This window comes from Engystomops pustulosus, chromosome 6 (genome assembly GCF_040894005.1).
Source record: "Engystomops pustulosus chromosome 6, aEngPut4.maternal, whole genome shotgun sequence".
Classification (NCBI taxonomy): Eukaryota; Metazoa; Chordata; class Amphibia; order Anura; family Leptodactylidae; genus Engystomops; species Engystomops pustulosus.
The window spans coordinates 27,251,347-27,275,234 of record NC_092416.1 but is presented as its reverse complement, the minus strand read 5'-3'; the positions used below and the strand labels follow the sequence as shown (position 1 = coordinate 27,275,234).

Below are 23,888 nucleotides of genomic sequence, written 5' to 3'. Positions count from 1 at the left end.
CATATTCATTGCACACATGATGCCTGGTCCAAGTCTTGTCCTCAATAGTCTCATATAACACCAGGAGATATCAGGTATCAGTCGTGGAGAAGTGATGGGATAGTCACCACGAGAGCAGGGTCACCCTATGAAAGGGTAAGTATATTATTTTCTTTAATTTTTCCAGAGGGGCTGCCACTTGTGGGGTTTTCTGTAGGACAGGATAAAGAAATTTGTAGCCAAGGGGTCCTGGCTGGTTCACAAACCACCTTTTTCTAAATTGGCACCCTGTTTATAGTCCTTGTACCACTATTTTTAAAGGTATTTAGCTTTCAATTTGGCTTCAAGTACAGCAGAATTTTAGCGGGATACCACAAGACATGTCAGGAAATGTGTCAGTCTATTTCCATTTCTACTCCATTTGGCCCAAACCATCATGACAACTTATCCTGACAACTACAGATTAGGTCATATCACATTAAAGGAAGATGAGCGGGAAGGCGGATGTGCAGGGGCTACCTGAGGCATGCAGTAGCCTTCGCCCCTGGAGCTCCCTGAGGTTACTCCACGCCCCCAGTAGCCCCTGCAATTAATTTGCATGAAGAAAAATATAACTTTTATTTTAGCAAAGGCTGCATACCAGAGTTAGGTAAGAACAGTTTGTGGATGGGGCAGGGATGGGGATTCTACATTGGGAACGTAGATTGCTAATGCTAGATTTCCTTTAAGAATGCAGGTCCTGAGCAGATGGATATCCAGAGGTTCATAACACATAAAATCATGCAACTGTTCTCAAGAGTAGGTATGACATCGCCCATTTTTGACCGTCACACAACAAAGTCGAAAAACGAGGAAAAGCTTGGCACCAGGGATTGGCACACAAAGTAGAAAAGGTCAGATCAGTCTTGTGAAACAGGAAATGAATCCAGCGCTTGACCCAGGTGAGTAGTTAAAACTTCTACTTTTATTGGAATAATGCGTATAGCAATACAGCTTAAAATGCACGAACCGCCTGTATCTTAAGTCATCAGCGAGCTTGTATTGCTTTACGCATTATTCCAATAAAAGAAGAAGTTTTAACTACTCACCTGGGTCAAGCGCTGGATTCATTTCCTGTTTCACAAGTGAGATTATCCAAGCACCTGGTCCGTGCGGAATCCGAGGACGCCGAGACTTCCAGGACAATGTGGGGTGAGCTACAACTAAGAAACTTGATGTGTTTGTTTGATTTTTGCTAAGGTCAGATCAGTCCCTGTCCCCATGGGGCTCACAATCTAATCAACCTACCAGTATGTTTTGAAGGAAACCAGAGGACCCGGAGGAAACCCACGCAAACACAGAGAGAACATACAAGCAGATGTTGACTTGAAGCCAGCACCCCAGTGCTGCAAGGCTGTAATGCTAACCACTGGGACACGGTAATCTCCAACTTAGTGAATATCAATTCCATTTTGTAATGTTATAATAACGGGTTTGGGAGAACCAAGCAAGTCTGGATGATATGGAGTGTAGCTGTTATATCACAATAACCGCATGGCTCTTTCTGCTCCACAGATTCAGCCGCCATATTTGTTTCCCAGCTCATCAATATGTCCACTGCATGGATGGATTATCTGATCTGCTGAGTAGAGGTGGCAGCTATGGTGAGAAGTTGACTTTTAGCCCCCGGACCGGTGCAGAATAATGTTTGTGACACAGTATGGCGCTATTATTTCAGCATCATCCTCCTTATGGCGCACGCTCTATAAACCTCCAATCTTACCTGGAATTACATCCTAAACATTAATACGACGTGTTAGTATTGCTCTCCCAATTACAGCAGAACTTATGAGGCCGACCGCATCTATGACAAGAGGAACAACATCCTAAATTACAGCAAAGTGGTTCCCGGAAAAAAAAGAAAAAAAAAAAGTGGATTACAAGCAAAATAAATTCTGCGGGCAGGACACTCACGGGTTCCCTTTATTGCGTTGTAATTGGACCTGGCGGAGCGGCTTGTTTTCCTCCTGGTTCCTTTTATGTCTAAATATTTAATAAGCAGACTCCGTGAATTTGACAAGACGGATTAAAAAAAAAAAAGCCGCCCCTGACAATTGACACCCTCCTCTCTATGTTTTACACAGAGCGCAATTAACGACCCTGAAACGCGCGGTGTGTCTCCATGGCTGGGAGCGGGACTCGGCAGAAAGCTCCTCATTGTCACACATTCATATTCTTCTTCCTCCCCGCTCATAGATGTCTGTACGAGTCCGCAGGCTTCACGTGTTAAGCTCGCTGCCACTCAAACTCCAGGCCCGGCCAGGAACAATCAGCGTCTGTTTCACGGGCGGAAAGCTAATTAAACTTCTGAGCAAGGAAAAAAACCTTCCCTTGTGGTCATTTCTAAAGCCAAAAATACAATCCCAATCTTTTCATTTCAGCTGGTCCTAACTGGGTGCAGCAGACCCGCTCTAGTTCGGGGCCGGCTCACGTCCTCAGTTTAGGGCTATATTTAGGAGATAATTTACTGTGGTTTCCCATAAGTAACCGCTGGATCTGCTGCAGGATTATAGCTAGCGCCCTCATTATGTACATAACCCCTTAACACGCATGATCATTAATCTGTAATAGTCTCCCTGTCCTTCCAGCGCCCAGTGTGGGATTTATTGACATGGCTGAACAAACAGCATTTACCACTATGATTTCATATGTAAACTAATGAAGTCTGTTCCACTAAAGTTACATTATGCTGTTGCGAGATGGTTTCTCGGATCTATAGATAATTTACATGCTGCGTTGTGGCACGTAATACTAATGGCCTGTGGAGCTACGATTGGCGAGCAACCACATTACTGGGGAATTAGGAGAGGAGTGGAGAATATAGCATTGTGCAAAAGTTTTAGGCAGGTGTGGAAAACAATACTGTAAAAATGATAGAAGTATTAAACATGTATTCTGCAGTATGGAAATAGATCCCAAAACATATCACCAATGTCATTAATGGGGTCTTTTAGTAACCCAGGAAATCCCCTGGGAATGGGTGGCCAAAAGTATTCCCACTTCCAGTGTCACGTCATTCCAATGTTCTTTGCCAATGATGGCTAGAGCCAAAGTTTTATAGGTCACAAGACCCACTTTGACCAATCAGTGGCCTCCTCAGACCACAGGACCTCAGTCCCTGGGATTGGGTGACTTAAAGTATTCCCACTTCTAGATTCACGTCAGTCCAACATTCTTTGGCAATAATGGCTTGGGAAAAAATTTTATAGGTCACAAGACCCACTATGACCAATCAGTGGCCTCCTCAGCCCCAGGGATTGGGGGGACTAAAAATATTCCCACTTCTAGAGTCACGCCATTCGGCAATGATGGCTTGGTCCAAAGTGCTGTAGGTCACAAGATCCATTTTGATGAGTGGCCTCTCCAGCCCAAGAGACCTTACATCCTCTTACATCACAAGTGATGTTCCAATGGTCTGAGGACACTCATCACTTACAGTCGAGCCAAAGACTAGAAGACCACCGTGATGTTGGAACTGGGAGCCAAAGCAGGGTTAGTCCACTTTAGTGGGATGTGCCAGCTTAATGACCCCCACACCAGTGCCTAACACAGGGGATCTACTAACTAAGAGGTTCCGATCTGATGGTAAATACAGCACAAATCCATAGATTTCAGCCATAACATGCACTAGCTACTTTTCAGAAAAGTGGTGTGATGGGTATGAATGGGGGGGGGGGGGGGGGATCATAATTTCCTGGTTGTACATTATACATTTCCCCTTTTCTTCTTTTTTTTGGTCAGCTATTTTCACTGTAAAGAGGCACAAATAACCCTGGAAGTAATGAAATGCCCTCCATGGATCCTTGGAGGATATTTCTGTGTATCTGGAGAGTCCAGCAGTTTAGTCAATGGAAGATGATTGACAATGACCAGATCTGGCCACTACAAAGAGAATGGAGCTGTCTGCTTCCTGTCCTAATCTCCATGTATGAAGTGTCAGACCATCAACAATCTATTATTATTATTACAATTATTATTACAATCAACTAACTGTTAATCTAATCTAATATGTACAAAATGTCATTTGTTTTTAAAGGGAACCTACCACCACGAATCTACCTATAAAGGTAGATCGGGTGGTAGGTGGATGTAAGGGACGTGAGGATAGCTCTTTTTAGAGCTAATCCTCGCGTCCCCGCTAACTTTTGGTACACTTTATGGAACTAATATGTAAATTTCATTATGCGGCTACTGGGGCGTGGAGTAGCCGGGCACGAGGCTACACAGCGCGACTACTCCACGCCCCAGTAGCCACATTACTCCTCCTACCCTGTTGCGTGCGGCTCCTCGTAGCTGCGCGCCCTCGTCCGACAAGCCGGCTACTGCGCATGGATTGTCATCAGAACCAGGAGTAACAATAAAGCTGCAGACATCTTGGATAACTGTTACAGCTGTTTATTGTAGCCTAAGGTTAAAGTACAGTAAATTACCAACATCCAGAGGTCCGTTTGTAACTAGGGGTCATATGTAAGTCAGGTGTTCTTAAGTAGGGGACTGCCTGTACTTCCATTGCACTCCTATAGTGCCAACGCATATCATTGTGGAGATCAGAGGTGACATACCTCATATTAAATAGTCACTTATGAGGCGTCATCTATTACATATGATAAAACTTGTATATACTGTATCCAGCACAGGTGAAAAAGAACACAGTGAAGTTTACACAATGTATCCTGTGATAGTCCCTGTTATACCACATGCACCAGCTTCATGTATCAGGTGGTGGTAATAATGGAGACTGAGGCCGAGCTGAGAAAGCTCTTCCCCGTACACGTTCCCAGTCTCTGATGATCTGAGCAGTCCTGATCATTAGGCCGCTGATGGATGAGGCGGGAGAACATTACCGGCTTCCCAATTTCACACCTTTAACAAAACCCACATGAACGCTGCTCACTTTATCATCTGGCCTTTTGCTGTAGTTCAAGAAACAAGCGGCTAAGTGCACTTGAGGGACCCCTGCAATTGGGTCTTATTTATGGCGAGGGCTCCTGGGTGGGATTGAAACATATGGCGTGACATTTCTTATACACAGCATGAAAATGGCAAGGGTCCTGCTGAGCTCAAGCTGCGCCCGTCTCAGGAAAGAGACCTGTAATCCTCAATCATGAGCAGAAATATAGACACCACCAGTATCTGACTGGACATAACACGGCTCAGAAAGCTGCTGTCTGTCCACCTTCTGCAGTTTATCGATCATGTACTACAGATTCTGCAGAGTTCTGACACATCAAATTATTGTTTCTACATATGAAATGCTGAGGTACGAAGTGTTATATAGATTTGTCATCAGTAGTGGACTAAAATATAGTAGCTTACGGCCCGTGGCCACCCAAACCACCCAACAAATTTTATACTCAGAAGGACCTTCACCGATGAAATCCCTGTACATCTGTTCCTGCTCTTAATACACATGCAAACAAGAGCCATTTCAGGACCTTTCAAGGTCCTGCAAAGCTCCTAAAATCACAGATTGGAAGCAGAAAGAAGGAACACATCCTCCATTCCCCAAGAAGCTGATTCTAGTCACATGTGTAGGAGGTGATTCCAGACTTGTAGGGGCTATAATATTCCTATAACCCAGGGCCCATGGTAGGCTTAACCCCCCCCTGCTTGTCATATTCCACACCCTTTACCCTAAATAACTATTGTTAGAACAAAAATAGCATTTTGTTGATATTTTATGTGATAAAGCAACACAAATGATGAAATATTTGTGAAGTGTAAATGGGGAGGAAATGGGTCAATATAAGGGGGGGGCACTTTTTCAGACAATATAAGCTATACATTTTTGGCTAGACACCAGACCACCTACCCATGCCCACCGGTCCAGGTATAAAGTGTGGTATAAATTGCTGAACCTCTTTACAGCACGAAGTCCCACTGGGCGAGGCCACTGAAGAACTTCAGACAACTTGGCTGGATCCATGTGTAAGCCCCTGTTGGAGATGATATATCCGAGAAACGGAAGGCTCTTGTGATGGAACTGGCATTTCTCGAGTTTGGCATAGAGATGGTGGGCATCTGAGAACTTGACGTATGTGGACCTGATGAGACTCCAGGTTGGTAGAGAACACCAGGATATTGTCTAGGTAGACAACGACACAAGTGTAGAGCAGGTCTCTGAAAATATCGTTGACAAATTCTTGGAACACTGCTGGGGCATTGCAGAGTCCAAAAGACATGACAAGATACTCAAAATGTCCGTCAAAATTATTGAAGGCTGTCTTCCATTCGTCCCCTTCCCGGATACAGATGAGGTTATAGGCAACACCCCCCCCCCCCCCCCGATCCAGCTTGGTGGAAATCTTGGCAACCCGCAGGTGGTCAAAAAGTGCTGTGTTCAGAGGCAGGGGATAGCGGTTTTTCATTGTGACCTTATTGAGACCGCTGTAATCAATGCATGGAGAAGAATCCTGCACCAGTGGGAGAATAAGATTTGCGGATGAACCCCTTCCGCAGATTCTTCTTGATATAGGCTGACATTGCTGTGGTCTCAGTTACGGAGAGTGGGTATACCCGACCTCGTGGAGGACATGTGCCCAATAGCAGCTCTATAGGACAGTCGTAGGGTTGGTGCGGTAGCAGTGTCTCCACTTGTTTCTCTAGGAAGACATCAGCAAAGTCCATATAAACAGCGTGAAGACCCACGAGTGACTTGGAAGACTCATAAGACGGTATAGCAGACACTGGACGAAGAACCCCAGCGAAGAAACTCCCAAGTCTGCCAGTCGAGAACAGGTGCGTGTTGCTGTAACCAATAGAAAGGAGGATGTGGAACGGGGAAGTACATAGAAAGACAGTCTCTCTTTATGCAAGGCACCAACTTGCAGACATAGTGCTTCTGGGTCACACAGGACTGGGTCACACAGTATCTGTCCACTGATGGATGAGATAACCAGGGGCTTCTCTAGAAAAATCACAGGAAAACGATGCCGGGAGACAAGAGCAGCATTCATGAAATTCCTGGCAGAGCCGGAGTCCAGAAAGGCCAAGGCCTGAACCAGACCACTGGTTCCAAAACTGAGCAGAACAGGAACATGCAGGCGTGAAGATGCTTTGTTCTCACCTAGGGATGCTTCTCCCAAGAACCCTAGGTGTGTGCACCTCCCTGGAGGCTGAGGACAGGCAGGGAAGTCTGCAGAAGGTACTCTGGCCTGGTGCAATAGAGGCAGAGATTCTCCAGTCGTCTCCGTCGTCTTGTCCGCTCTTGCTGAGTCAGTCGTGCTCTCTCCACCAGCATGAGTTCCTGGGAAACAGCCTCTTCGAGGCGCTCAGAAAACCAATGTCCAGTCCAGCTCGGAGGCTATGGTACGGAATTGAACCGCCAAAGTAGCGGACGGTACCGCAGGAACCGGATGCTACTTCTGCCGCCAGGACAACAATAGCTGCTGTAGCATGCCAGAGACTTGTCCAAGTTGCTGAGTCTGTCGCAACAAGTCCAACCTGCTTTGCGGCGGGCCCTAGTACCACCAAGTCGTTACCCAGACATGACTTTGTCCGCGGTGGCGGCCATGGCGAAGTGCAGAATCGCAAGGCAAACTACGTCAGGTCAGGATAGGCAGCACAAGATCAGAGTCAGTCAGTAATGTCAGTCAGTAATGGATCCGGGGTCACAACAGGAATTAGGAAACACAGCAAATCGAATGAAATAGTTTCTCAGAGGCACTAGGCACAAAGATCCGGCGGGGAATGCTGGGAGAGACCAGCCTTTATCAATTTCCTGGGAATGGCCAGCACCAATCAGCAGTGCGGTGACCCTTCAAATCTTCAGGCGCTGGCTCGCGCGTGCCGAGCTGCCGGAGCAGGAACACGGATAGGTAAGGCGGGGAGGGGAGCCGGGGACCGTGGAGAGTGGGATGGTGGGTTGCAGGGGCACTCGAATGGCGAGGGGCACCCAGAACGTGGGTTGTGGGGGCAGTCGTGACACTGCCCCCTATGTACAAGAATATAACTTCCATAACGCTAATAGTTTTTCACCAAAAATAGCATTATAGAATGCAATTTTGAAGATAGTTGCTTCTAATTTCTGGTACTTCTGTGACCTATTGTGTAACAGCCAATTGTCTATGAATCCAACCTTAGAATAAAAGGCAAAATGGAAAGTTGTGACACTCTCACAGAGATAAAACTACAAGAGGGTGTATAAGATTTTCTATGAATATCCTGGTTGTGACCAACGAGAGGTCATTGGTAAAGGAAGGATATAATGAAATTAGTATCTTGTGACCATTTAGAAGTAATTGGGAGCGGGATGAATGCAGTGTTTGAAGTTAGGAGGATGGAGGGAGATGGTGGGACTCGGCACGGTGGTGCTATGTTCACATGTTTATTGAAATCAACGAGATCCAGAGCAGAAAATTTTATCTAAATGGAATAAATTGTGCTACAATGTTTATACTGGGTGTCTGGTAATAGTTTACATGCTGTCACATTACATGTACTCGCTGGTAATGACGTATAGCTGTTATCAGATGTCATTCTAACACAAGATTGCTGCTTGTTTCATGGACAATCGCCTACTCTTTGACATGATTGCTAATTGTGGTGGCTGTGGACTTCATAGCACAGTTCTCACAGCTTATAATTTTTATGACCTAGTCATCTATATCATATTACCGGACTAGGTCAACGCCATACATCACATTGGCCCACAAGAGGGGTAAGATCTGCACAGAACTGTCCACAATCAACCACCAAGGGGGACCTGGCTAGTATGTCCCAAGGCTATGGAGCCATGGCTGCCACAAGAGCCCTCCGCCCCAACACACCCATATGGTGCACACGTCATCTTCTACAATATAGGAACTGACCCAACTATATACATATCACGACTGGGGCTCTTGTATCATGTTACCAATATCACCATATATATATGAAATTCTAACAGTGGCGCGTGGACCCATTGGGGCACATTTACTAAGGGTCGCGCTGTGCACTTCTGTCGGACTGTGCACGTTCTTCATGGCTAAAACAGGTATGTAAGAAGTGTGTGCACTGCCATTGTGGCACACGCGACCCTTTTGTGGCACAGCTCCGCTGGCTTCCATGCGACACAAATTAGGAGGGCGCTGCCGGACGGTCCGACTGATTCGGACCATGTGTCGTATTAAACTTTCAAATTGTGTTGCGTGCCCTATGTTAAAGGTGCACCACAAAAAGGATGGTGAACTCTGTCGAACCTGAGCAGGGAAGCGACACATTCATGATTTCTGGTGCATGTGAATCGCCACACGCAGCATTATACAAGGACAATGCACTTTCAGTGAACTCTAGTGACTTTGTAAGTAAATATGCCCCATTGTGTCACCTGACCAGCTTGACTTGCTGGGTTTTTGCTTATCAACTCCAGTATAGGGATTTTGACTAAACAGGATCATGAGGTCACTTGGTGTAGACCTGGTTTTGGTGACAGGAGATGCTGGAGCAAAGCATCACGGGGTCAGTTAAGGAATATTCATGGACAGGCCATGGTAAGGGCAGGTGACTATGGGTCAATAGCAGATTCTCATCACTGTGAATCAGTGTACAGAATCGCAAGTCAGAGACAAGCAGAACACAGGACAGACATCTTCACAGGCAACTATTGACTAAGAGAGTGCAGGATGGTGGCTGGGGTGTAGCCTCATACCATTATATAAGTGTCACACCATGACCTTTCTAATAGATTACATTAGCTTTCCCCAAACGAATCAGCAGTATATTCCTGAATTGCTTGATTACAAAGAGAACTGTTTAGCTGTACAAACATACAGCTGCACAGTACTCCCTATCCCTTCTCTGAGCTGATCTGTATGAACACATGGAGGAAGAGAAGAAGCTCAACATAACAGTGTTATGTATCCTGGTGCACTGGACCATGTGGCCACACCCACGATGCACCAAAATGTTAATTTGCATATAAACAAAAATGACATTTTCTATGCATTCATGCATACTTTTTACTCCACACAAGAAATAACAATTGTTTTTTTTAGAATAAATTTGTAATAAAAGGGATGTTTCAACAAAGAAATAATTAATGGGTCTTAGAGACGAATTCAGACGAATGTATGCCTCGTCCGGCACAATGGAGAAGAGGATGGGTGACACTCTCCATAGAGATGCACGGCATATGGCCGTGCACACAGAGGAAAATAGGACATGTCACATGTGTGGCACCGTATCGATCCGTGCATATTGCCGTCTTGGAGGACATATGTACAGCCACAAGCTTGAAGATTGAATTAAATATGAACCCAGTCATATAAAATCCAAATACTTGTTGTGTACTTTTGATGCAGGACACTTCATCTACAAGGCCATGGGGCTTATTTACTAAGGGTCCACGGGTTTTCAGGTTTTTCACGGCTGTGACAGGCATTTAGCAGGGGTCTGATTGTGGCGCAGCTGCGCTGACTTCCATGTGACAGAAATCAGGGGGCGTACCATTGGGCGATCCGATGGATTCAGACCGGATTTAACTTTCAAATTGTATCGCAAGACAGTGCACTTACATGCACCAGGAAGAAGATGGTGAACTCTGTCGGACCTGAGCGGGGAAGAGACACATGCAGGAAATCGGCCGCACGATCTTAGTGATCGCCGCACAGTGCATTATACACGGACAACTGTGAACTCCGAGGACGGGTAAGTAAATGTGCCCCATATGTTCAGTGTTATGTGACCATTGGGCTGATTTCTTCTAACCATCTTTACCCCTCTTCATGTTATAATTATGTTTATCATTTCTAGTCATTTATATTGTTGTTGTGGACGTGAACGGGAATTACCTCTGGAGCTATGCAAAGATTGTGATTATTCAGTGCTGCGTTTTATAGTGTGCTTAATGGTCTTATTAATGTTTTATTACGGTCCCTGTCATAAGACGGCGGCTGTAGTCAGATCACTGAGTGCAGTGTATTGTGCTCTCCTCGGTGCGGTCACATTACATCCAGCTGTGACTGGTTCCCGGCATGGATATTAGCGCGGTGCACTAAAGGAATTGTGCTGCTTCTACACATTTTCATCATTATCACACAATGTTGTGTCAGATTTTTATTTTTACATGGTTTTATGGATTGATGTGACATTAAAAGAAATCTTTCAATGTTGCAGAAATCAGTAGTCAAATGTGTGAAAATAAGGAGTAACAATGTTTCTGGACATTCTGAGATGTATAACCTTCATTTTCCAGCAGCTCTCATCTTTGTCATTGGTAACTTTAGCTTGAAACCCCTGGAGACCTGGCTGCCCTGCTCCCCTCTGGATAGACTTCTATGTAATCTTATGTACTGTTGATGGCAGGATGGAATTCAGAAGAGATTTCAGAGTGGAAAAAATATTAGGAAGGAAGGAGGTAGGATGATAATACCCAAAATAAGTGGAGAAAGAATTACTTTCCTCTGATGTTTCTCATTGCTTGTACTACTGATTCATATACAGTTTTTTGAAAAGTAAGTGATTATCGGGTTTACTAATGTGTTCTTCGTGCAACAAAAAGAATTAAAGTTTTGTGCACTAAGTCGTAGGACCTTAATGCATCAACATGTGACAACATTTTGTGAACAGGATTACTTAAATCTGCACACATACATACTAAGGCCCCATTATGGGGGACGACAGTGGCCGCACAGAGCGATACGGTGCTGCACATGTGTGGCACCATACCACTCTGTACACGGGGAAAAGATCCTGTCCTATCTTTCCCCTATGTTATGGCCCATACCTAATGCAATGCTATGGGCAGGAGAGGGGTCACCCCTCCTCCTCTTCATGGCGCCGGGCGTATGCCCGCCCGGTAGCAGCTGTGCAGGTGTACGTAAGTGTGAATGTGCTCTAAGGTGACATTCACATTGGCTTCAGGTTAGATATACCTGGGAAAATGTTGGGCTTAATTACATAAGTCTGATCTATCCCTCTATAGTCAATGGAGTCTATTGGGAGCCACTTTTAGGGTGCAAGATACTTCGTGCATGTGGTTAATTTATAGTGGTTGAAGGGGCTAAAGGCAACTTTCAGTCTGATGGATGAAGATGCAAGATGCTACTTTTAGGTCATGCCTGGTGGGTGAAAGCACAAGACCCTACCTTCAGGTCAATACAATGAGCGAAGGCACAAGAAGCTACCTATCAAATCCAATGGATAAAGGTGAAAGACGTTATCATTAGGTCAGGTCTGGTGGGTGAAGGTGCAAGACGCTATTACAGTAGGCCATGTCTGGTGGGTGAAGACACAAGACACTACCTTCAGATCAAATCCGATGGGTGATGGCGCAAGATCATACTTTTAGATCATGGAACAAGCCAGTACCTATAGTTCCATTTCTCTATATCTGGGTGCAGGTCACCAGGTACCATCAGCAGCTGGAAAAGAAAAGGTATCCCAGCTCACCTCCAAGATCACATCGGGGTCACCACGGCACCCGCCTTGTTTGCACAGGCACGATACAAATTAGAAAAGATTTGATGGTCCAGCCAACATCGATGAGCTTTCAGACTTTTATTGCGTCATTTACATTTATCCACAGTGTTAATCCATAGTTCCTACCCGTTTCGAACGGACTAGCCGTTCTTAATCATGGATCAGCAGCTACCCATTTATTGCACCATTGTGTGCTCTTCATTATTATTAAGTTTAGGTCATGTCTGGTAGGTGAAAGCACTAGAGGCTACCTTGAAGTCATATCTAGTGGCCAAAGACACAAGTGGCTACCTTCTAGATACATCTTTATTCGCTCAATGGAGTGAAGCCAGACAGGCTGTAGTCTCTTATCTCAGATGGTGAAGAGTACATGGCACCACTGGACATGAGCGTGATGGGTGACACTTCTGTATTAGCCAGATGGGTCTGGGTTTGGTGAATGCCAGAAGAGCATTTGCCAGCTGTAAGGTTCGGAGGATGAGAAAGGGCATCCTCCAAAATCTTGTAGAGATCCTTCCTAGAAGAGTGAAGGCCATTTTAGCTGCATAGGGGGACTCTACTCCATACGAATACCTATGGACTTAGAATGAGGTGTCAGAAAAGCTCCTGGAGGTGTAATGTGTACAGAGCCCAATACTTTTCTGCTGCATCTTCTATAGGTTCCTGACAGCTGCAGTAGTCTTCATGCATGTTTTGACTTATCACAATTGCAGTCTTAAAGGATAAATGAGAACGTGCCCGGAGATACGAGCTACAGGCCAAGCACTTCAAGGGAAAATCAGCGTAGACATTTTATTTCATGCCATGGATGCGTGAAGCTCGTCTGTGATGGAAGGATGTTGTGACTGGGTCATATGCTGGACAAATGACGCTGAATAAATGAGGGGATGAGATATGGGATCACGCTGCATTATAGGCTGAAGAATTGGAAGGGTTATGTGATAAGCTGAGCATAGAAGGAATCTGCATCATATGATAGATGGCTGATAGATAAGTGAGAGGTGGTTATGGGGACGCATGACTGGATAGGTTATAACCAGCCATAACTGGTGAATTCCTCCACCTCATAGACATCATCTAAGAGAATTTCCAGGGAAAAAAATATTAAACATTGATCAGGCACATAAAGCAGAATCTGTACAGCTGATTTCTGGCTTACCTTTCAGCTGCAGTATCCCAGCCGTAGAGGATAGCGTTCACCCGCTGGATTGTAAATAATGGATTCCACACTTAGAATCTGCAACAAAAATTAATCCTATATACTATACTGCCAATAGAAAGCTCACCTGCAGCAGCTAGTCCTATGTGCCCCCGGACTAAAGGGGTCATTCACTTTTAAAAAAAACTGAGGGGCTATCCTCTGTCCTTTAGATGAGAAGTAGGGCCTCCGCAGCTCAGCTGTTCCAGGAGTTAAGTTGCTCACTTGTCATATTATTGGTAGTGGTGGTTGTAAGTACTGCATAGGTATCTCATCCCAATCTATCCCATTGTGATGTATCGTTTTATGTTTAATGAATCATTTTTCTATTTTTCATATGCTTGCTGAATGCTGAGAATACCATAAAGACGTTTGACTATGGCTGAAGCTGATCAAAGTCCACTCCTCTCCACCAAAGGAATGCAAGATGTCCCCTCCATGTGTTTACCCATGTGACAAAAGAGATTTACAATACTATATCCACTTCAGGGAAAACAGAAGTTTTGTGTCTCCAATGCCCATGTAATAATTTACCAACCAATGGACTATGGACATTACTTCTTTATCCCTAAGTAACCAAGCCCAGGTCCTCCCTGTATTATGTGACACAAATAAAGCATGCACACATTTGCCTAGCCTTGCATAGCATCTGGTGTTGACAGAGATTGAAATATTATACCATACTCTCCTCAGTGTGATCTTTCTTCTGAGCTCAGTCTGTGACTTTTATTAGTAATTAGAGAATCTGAGGTTGTGTGAACAGGGGCAGAACTTGACACCATCTATCAGAGGATAACCCTTTTAAATTACCATTTCCTATACAAATGACGTCACTTTTTTGATTGTGCTGTGGGGGTCCTGTATACCACTTTGTTTTGTGTACCGTGCTGAGGTCTATTTTATTTAGAAAATGCTATAGGAAAGCAAAAAAATCCCATATTCTTAATTTTTAGTTAAAACTTAACGCTTATTAGTGGCAATTTTATTAAAAAAGTTTTTTATTTGAACATCTGTGTGCAATTAAGTTGATCAAAATTACAAGTGTCACAATGGGGGTCATTTACTAAGGGTCCGAATTGCTTTTTTTCGTCGGGTTTTTCCGAAAATTACCGATTTGCGCCGAATTGCCCCGGGTTTTTGGTGCACACGATCGGATTGTGGCGAACCGGTGACGGAATGCACACGACGGAAATTGGGGGCATGGCCGTCGGAAAACCCGACGGATTCGGAAAAACTGCAGAATTTTTTTTTTTAAAATGTGTCACTTGACACGCGCTTACCTGCACCCAGTAATAGGATAGTGAACTCCGATGGACGTTAGGGCAGCAGCGACACCTGGTGGACATCGGGCGCACTACCTTAGTAAAGACTCGGAAGACCCAAATCCACAACGGAGAAGGTGCCGTTGGATTGCGAATGGACCGGGGTAAGAAAATCTGCCCCAATGTGTCACTCAGGGTAGCTATCTGTGCATGAACCATTGTATGATAATTGCATTAGTAAGTACAGGGCTGATGGTCTATGTTGACCCTGTATTATATAAAGCCATTATTGCCATGCTGTGCTGAGGTCTAAATGCAGATGGCTAAAAGGGGTTGTCCATTCAGTAATATTGGAGTATCAGAAATTGCTGAGCACAGCACTATCTCCAGTGCTCCCATTCACTGTGAGTGCCATAGATAGTGGAGTACTGTGATTTATGACTCTCTCATACAATTGAATGGAGCAGCAGGGCCCATTGCCAACCCATTTTCCAGACTTCGTGATCGGACCCCCAGCAATCAGTGGATCTTGTGGATAGGAGATAACTGGAAAACTTAGGACACCTCCTTTAAAGGAAATCAACCACTCAAAAAAAACTACAAATACTAACCCCCGGTCCTTTTCATCTTCATCCCGTCTTGATCTAGTCTTGACAAAGTCTTGAAAAGTTGGTTTTGGTTCTTTTCTAGGTCATCCCGACATGTCAAGACTAGCGACAGACAGCGCCGGACCAGGATGAAGAGGAGCGGAGGTCCATCAACCTGGACAATGATATGTTCCGAAAGATATTTAGTTTTTTCCTTTTTAATGTACAGGCATCCCCTACTTAAGAACACCTGACTTACAGACGACCCCTAGTTACAAAAGGACCTCTGGATGTTGGTAATTTCCTGTACTTTAGTCCTAGGCTACAATAATCAGCTATAACAGTTATCACAGGTGTCTGTAATGAAGCTTTAGTGTTACTCCTGGTCCTTATGACAATCCAACATCCAATTGTCACAGAGACCAAAAATAATTTACAATTATAAGGTATATGGTTCCAACTTACATACAAATTCAACTTAAGAACAAACCTACGGAACCTATATTTTACATAACCCGGGGACTGTCTGTATTTATTTTTTGTTGTATGATTACTTCACACCTCACATAACCTTACGCTTCTATGACTTATGACTGTGAAGGTATCAGCAGACATTAGTTTGCTATTATTGCCCTCGCCTTCAGGGCTGGACCCCCGAAATATTATACTTTGGGGATTGCAATGTACCTTACTATTCTACATTGAATACTGCAGTGTGAAGTTACGATGGAATCTCAGTTCAACTAAGAATGGCTGTCAGGAAAGAAATAGAGGGGCAGGTGTTGGGAGCTATCGCGGCATGAGGCGGCCATTGAGCGGTGAGATGAAGTAGTTCAGCTGTTGTAGGATGTCATCTTCTAGGGGCACTGGTCACGGTACAGACGTGGGGCCGGTGACGATGACACCCTGGAGCTTATTACTTATTACAGTCTACTACTGAGCACTCAGGTGACATCACCTCTCTGCCCGGCGTGATGACACGATCCCTACACATGCGATTAACCATGGTGCACTTTCCCACGCACCGGAGAAGAGGTGTCAATACTAGAATGGAGTTTGAAGTAAGAATATCCCATTGCAGCTAACATCAATGAAGCTCTCCAGCAGAGTATATATATATATATATATATATATATATATATATATATATATATATATTGGAGCACAAGATTTTATGAAAGATTTCGACTCTATACCTGCTTTAGTTGTGAATTGTCTGTCATCTTGATTATTTCTTTCCTTGGATGTGGTTACCCATAAAAGAGTTGACTACTAATAAGGAACATTACCATGGTAAGTATGATGCCTAAATAGGGTCACCCATATTATAATTAAGTAGAGTTTCTCTGCAGACCACAGGAGTTGCGGCAGCAGGACTCATGACTTCCTGTGATGTCCCGTGTCCTGCTGATTTCTGGTGTATAAACATATTTGACATGAGATAAGGCTCCCACCTCTCTCAGCTCCCTGCTCTCCATCACACATGCTGGCGACCTGCGAGGTCGGAATAGGCAACTTGTGATGATGCGTCCACCAGTGATGGATCAAGATACTGAAGACCATGGATAGAGTTCATCCGTCACAGGCAAAAAAAAAAAAAAAAGGCGCCAAGAACAGTAAAGTAAGTATTTTTTTTTATTTTTACTATTGGCTTATTTTGTGCAGCACTGTGACTATTGGCTACTGGGGGAGCACTATGACTAAAGGTTACTGTGGGGCAAAAGCTGTGACTGTTGGCTACTGTGGATACTAAGAGCAGATTGGCTCCTATGTGGGGGCACCATTATTATATTGGCTACAGTAGGTGCCATTATTATTTTATTGACTACTGTCAGAGATGAGTTGCGGTTGGAAGAAGCTGACATTTCGGGTAGAAGAAGATGAAAAAGATGTCATTATAGATGTCATGCGTGAGTTTACGGATTTACAGTAAGTGCTTGTATTACCCATGAGCTCACAATTGTGTGCTCAATACTCAATATTTATACACTCAGCTGGGTCCTGGTACTGTGATGCAAGTTGAGACTTTTGCCTCAGGCAGCACCACCTTCAGCAAGATGTGGTGCAGAATCAGTGGCACAGTCACCTGCTATAAAGCAGGACCTGACACATAAAAATAATGTCTCTACACCGCATGGAGAACCCATTTACTAAAACCTGTTATATAACTACTACATAGGGCAGAGGTGGGCGCAGTTCTATAGCTTACCTCAAGCGGCAGAGAGTTTAGGTTAACCCTTGAGTACATCATAGGTCAACAGGTATCCCAAAAGTCCCAAATAAGTTGGAATTTGGCCAGAGAGAATGGCCCTGAAGTGTTTTAAAGACCTGAGATCCATGATCCGGATATAAAGCTCATATCTAAAGGGAGGGGAGACCTGTCGCCAGTGTTGCACTTGGCTCCAGATGGGTCTAATTAAAGGGCAATCCAAAAATATATGGAAAGCCGATGCATTACACCTCCAGCAATTAGGTTGTGAGAGTGTAAGAGAGAGAGGGTGTGGTACCACTGCACAGGTATCTTACATTGGTTTACCCTATTGATATATATATATATATATATGCATGATGCAGATTTGGTGGCTCACCTCCAAATCAGGACTCATGTAGCGTCTGGGAATTGTATTTCTAATATTGTAATTGTTAATTAGAGCAGGTGTCATTCTTTCTCCCACCACAATACACAACAAACTTTTTCCTCACAAAAAATTTGAATCCAACCCCTACTTCTACATCTGTAACAGCAGCCAGATTGCACCCCGATATCCAGGAGCCCAGGTATTAATGGAATGCAGAGAGGATGATTTCTGGGACCCTCCTTTCTGACTACTTAAAGGAAACCCACCATGAGGAATCAGAAGTAGAGCTGATGGTAGATTCCTCCTGCTGCCTCTTCCCTAATCTGTAATCTAATAATCCTGGAACCTAACTCGTTAAAATACTTTATTTTAGTAATATGTAAATTAACTGTAGAGGCTACTGGACATGGAGTAGCTTTAGCTCCCAGTGCCCGGCCAGGATAGTGCACGCCCCAGGAGCCTCTGCAGTTAATTTACATATTACTAAAATAAAGTTTTTAACGAGTTGGCTTCCAGGATTATTAAATTACAGATTAGGGCAAAGGCAGCAGGAGGAATCTACCATCACATCTACTTCTAGTAGATTCCTCATTGTAGGTTTCCTTTAAAATGAGACACTAAGTTTGCAAACTTCAGCATCTGTTTGACGACGAACTTTTGTCTTCAAACAAAGGAGAGTTTATTTTCTGTGTTCTGCCTAATCCCCCAGCAACCGATCATTCATGTTAGTTGCTCTCTGCGGGGAGATAATTGTGCCTCTTATGTAATCTTGTAATATTTTTCAGACAGTTACATGTTCTTCCATTGACATGACAGTGTTTTATCTTCTCCGCTTTAATAAGCTCCAGATCAGTGTGAGCTCTGCTTAAATAAGTATCACATGTCTGTCTTATTTCCAGCTCCGAGCTGTATTCCTAGTACGGGAGCGGGGGGTGTCCGGTCGCACGTTTTAGACATTGAATTATCTGCAGAGGGGTAAACCTCACATGTATATATAAATAAAGTCTATAGTAATTATTATTATATCACCCACCGAAGTTCACTCAGCAACCGGCCACTTTGGGGGACAAGTATCAAACATTTGGTTCGCCTTTTTCTTTAATTTTTCTTTTCCTTTCCAGTTTCACCATTGTCTAGTTTTCTGTGGTGTTCCCTGAGTTATCACCGAAATCCACATGTGAAAGTTGCAACTTTTTTAAAAGTCGCACATTTTGGCTCATATCTGCGGCTGCCCCTGACCAGGCGTAGAAATTAGCTTGGAACTAATTGCGACTTTTGGAGACTTTTGTTTTAAATAGTCACAAATTAACTAAAGACCTGATGCCACATATATCAATAAGAAAAAAAGCGCTAAGATATATGCCCAGCAGGAAAGCCAAGAAAAGACCCCAAAAAACAGACTTGTGATACATGTGCCCCATTGACTCCTAAACGGGGGACACACATGATGATCACTCTGGGGTCTATATATCTGTGCAGCGCCATGGAAGTGAATGAAGAAATCATTAATCACCTTTGATCCTATTTTGTCACAATTGCTTTTGGGCTGCAGACCTCCAGTAGTATATAGGGGAAAGGATTATTTGGTAGGACAACCCCTTTAAATTCTTCAAATAATTTTTACTCACCTGTACTTTTCTTTTATCAGAGGCATCATGGCTCTGATCACAGAGCTACAATGTCAGTATAGGCAATCCCCTACTTAAGGACACCCGACTTACAGACGACCCCTATGCCCACCGTGACCTCTGGTGAAGTCTCTGGATGTAACTTTACTCCCATTCTGCAATGATCAGCAGTAAGGTGTCTGTAATGAAGTTTTATTGATAATCCTTGATCCCATGTCCAATTGTCACTGGGACAAAAAATTTGTCTGGAACTACAATTATAAAATATAGAGTTCCGACTTACATACCAGTTCAACTTAAGTACAAACTGCCTGTAATGTAGAGGGTGACCACTTCAGCTAATGTATAGAGTGGCCATGCTAAATCCCTCGGGGAATGGACAGGTAAGCAAATGTAACACATTGGAAAACATCTTTAAAATAAAGTTTGTTCCTTTCCTCTACCAATATTTGAGATTATTGTTACATAAAACTGGAGCATAAAACATAGAAGTCAGGGGGGCTTTGATCCTGTACACCTATGCACGCACGTGGTATAATAATCTGCAGAATATTATAATATCTATCTGCTAGGAAGTCAGTGGTGTAATAATCTGCAGGATACAATACTATCTTGTAGGAGGCTGAGGAGGGCCTGCAGATCTTTAGAGAGTTCAGCGGTGTAATAATCTGCAGAATAGTATAATATTTATCTTCTAGGTAGTCAGTGGTGTAATAATCTGCAGGATATAATACTATCTTGTAGGAGGCTGAGGAGGCCCTGCAGATCTTGAGAGGTCAGCGGTGTAATAATCTGCATGATATTATAATATTTATCTTCTAGGTAGTCAGCGGTGTAATAATCTGCAGGCTAGATAACTATGTAGCCTGTATGTTGCAGTTCCTCTAAAAAGGATTACATTGTATCTTCTTTGCGCAGAGAATGATATAATGGGAGTGTAAATAGGAAGTCCTCACATTCTTTACCGCTTCAACAAGCTCTTCACATTGTCAAATAACCGCAGTAAGAAAATGTTTGAAAATAAAGATTTTGGTAAATTCTCTAATCTACAGCGATTCAGTAGGATCCACGAGCCTGGTATATAATGCTAACACTGAGAGGCAGATTGTAAGAGGATCACATAGCATAAGCTATTTATAAACACTATTATGGCGCAGGCTGTGTAACGCTCTGCAGTCGCTGCGCTTACCACTAGGTGGCGATTGTTAGTCGTTTCCCAGAAATTTGGGGGATACTTTTTAGCAGCACAATATTTTCTCTTCCAGGGTTTTCGCCCTACAGACAAATATCCATAGGATCCCCATAGTGATCAAACAATTCTCCCCAAACCTTTAGTTAGTGGTTAATGGTAACTATATGGAAAACCCCTTTAAGATATATAATTGCCACTACCTGGTGCGAGTGCCTATACTTCATTGGACGTCTCCGGGTGTCTGGCTATGACCTGCACGCACTATGTTACTGGTGACGTTTGGCTTTTACACGCCTATCACACGTTTGTTAGCGGTAAATGAGAGTGTGTTGTTCCTGTATCTCTCCCAGTTACTATAATGATGCATGTGTACATAAATCTGACAGGCTGGACAGGACGTGTAAACTAGACGCTATTTATTGCCTCTCCAGATACCCATCAAAGTGCACCTTGTGTGGCGGCCCGTGCATCATGTCTCGTAGATGGGGAGCGAGCAGCCAGGGAGATGCTCCATAAACTTGTATAATACATCAGGGTCATAGGTGGATTAGGAAATGCTTAGGGCTCAGTACAATATCTGCTACACAAAGCCATATACCCTCCCTGTCTCCTCTCCATTGTGGAGACGTGTCTGAGGCTTCTCCAGCAAACATTATGGGGCACATTTACTTACCTGTCCGCAGAGTTCACAGAACGTGCATTGTCCGACGATAATGCTCTGTGCCGCGATTCACTAAGATCGTGCACCCGATATCCTCCATGTGTCACTTCCCCGCTCAGGTCTGCCGGAGTTCACCATCTTCTTCCTGGTGCATGTAAGAGCTTGGTCTGCGACACAATTTGAAAGTTAAATCCCGCGATCAGTCCGAATCAGTCAGATCATCAAATGGCCCCCCAATTTCTGTCGCATGGAAGCCAGCGTACAATCTGATTGCGTGCGACACAATCCCCAGTTAAATACCTGTCCCAGCGGCGCATATCCCAAAAACGTCGGAAAAGTGACGAAAGTGTGCCCATGGACCCTTAGTAAATAAGCCCCTATAACAAATCCCTCATTCGCATACGATTTTTGACTCCCAGCCCCCCTCAAGTAGGGTAGGAAATGTCCTTGATAGAATTCCCTCTTTTATGTGAAATCTCCCCCGTGTATAAATAAAAAATATCATTAAAAGTCAACTAAAAATGAGCAGAGAAGAATCATATTTTGCCTGAGATAAGTCAAGTTTAGAGGCTGCTGGGAGAGAGTCACTTCAGTTCTATAGCACCTAGAAAAATTCTTCTGGTGTCATATTAAAGATAATAATCTCATCTTTCATCTTTGGCTTTTTACTTGCAGGTTGCTTTGCTAACAATGGGGGGGGGGGGGCATTATTATTGCCTTTGCATCAGTTTTTTGGTGGCCACACCTTGTGCACTATATTTGTGATATATCGGTGCCACAATTTCCCTTATTTTCTGATACCATTCTATTTTTTTTTGCGCAGCTTTTGAATCCTGACACTTTTCCTGTACTTCATGGCACAAAATAAGACCAGCAAAAACCAAGCCTACAAAGTCCTATTTCACCTTCATGAATGTGGAGTCATTTCAGATGCTTTCTGCCTTGCGCCAAATTATAGTAAGAGTAGGAGTAAGAAACCATAAGATCTGAAAGAAAAGATTCCTATCTTTAATATAACACATATATATCACAGCTCGGTTCTAGGTACTAGGGCACTGATTCTGTGGAGCACTAAACTTAAGTGGGGTCACAGAAACTTTGGGGTGGACAAGTGGAGAGGGGAGACACTTAGGAACTTATGCTCAGAGTTGGTCACTGGAACAGCCAATCACAGGCTCCATCCATGACCCTACACATTGGAAGCAATTATGTGTTGGTTGTGCTGAAGCTGGATTGTGATTGGCTGGAGCGGTAAACCACACGTGACTGCTGATATCAGCTATAGGTGAATAGAAGGGACAAAGGGGGTGAAATAGTGGATTCCCTTTTAATTGTTGTGAAGTACAAGCGGTCCCCTACTTAAGAACACCCGACTTACATACGACCCCTAGTTACAAACGGACCTCTAGATGTTGGTAATTTACTGTACTTTAGCCTTAGGCTATAATAAACAGCTATAACAGTTATCACAGGTGTCTGCAATGAAGCTTTAGTGTTAATCCTGGTTCTTATGACAATACAACATTTTTAAAATCCAATTGTCACAAAGACCCAAAAAATTTGGCTTGGGCTACAATTGTAAAATATACAGTTCCGACTTACATACAAATTCAACTTAAAACAAACCTACAGAATCTTGTACGTAACCCTGCCTGTACAACAAATGCAAAGTTTGAGCTCCACTATGGTTTTTAATTTGTGTTTTTTTTCTCAATATCTTAATAAAAATACAATTTCTCAGGTTAAATTGGCATGTTGGAACTTTTGTGATCAATACATGGGTTTTTGGGTTAAAGAACACTGCTACCTGTGATGGAGGTAATGGGTGGATTAATAAAAAAAACACTGCTACCTCTAATATAGGGTAATAGGTGGGTTAGTAAGATCACTGCTACCTGTGATAGAGGTAATGGGTTGGTTAATAATAACACTGCTACCTGTGATGAAGGTAATGGGTGGATTAATAAAAACACTGCTACCTCTAATACAGGGTAATGGGTGGGTTAATAAGAAGACTGCTACCTGTGATAGAGGTAATGGGTGGGTAAATAAGAACACTGCTACCTGTGATAGAGGCAATGGATTAGCTATTAAGATCACTGCTACCAGTGATATATAGTAATGGGGTTGAAAATAAGAACACTGCTATTTGTAATATAGGGTAATGGGTGAGTTAATAAGAACACTGCTATCTGTAATATAGGGTAATGGTGAGTTAATAAGAACACTGCTACCTGTGATATGGGGTAATGAGCGGATTAATAAGAACACTGCTTCCTGTGATATGGGGTAATGAGCGGATTAATAAGAACACTGCTACCTGTGATATGGGGTAATGAGCGGATTAATAAGAACACTGCTACC

General features: G+C 43.5%; 1 long non-coding RNA gene across 3 annotated transcripts in view; it reads right to left on the bottom strand.

Annotated features, from left to right (window-relative positions):
- LOC140134722 (uncharacterized) overlaps positions 1 to 23,888 on the bottom strand; it is a 250,925-nt gene that overhangs the window by 115,152 nt on the left and 111,885 nt on the right. The window contains exon 5 of one of the 3 annotated variants that reach the window (XR_011856386.1): positions 22,430 to 22,510. The exons of 1 other annotated variant lie outside the window; for it this stretch is intronic. This is a non-coding gene — a long non-coding RNA (uncharacterized lncRNA). Of the gene's footprint in view, positions 1 to 13,576; positions 13,655 to 22,429; positions 22,511 to 23,888 lie in introns of those variants that run through there. One more of the 3 variants, XR_011856390.1, reaches the window with a different exon arrangement.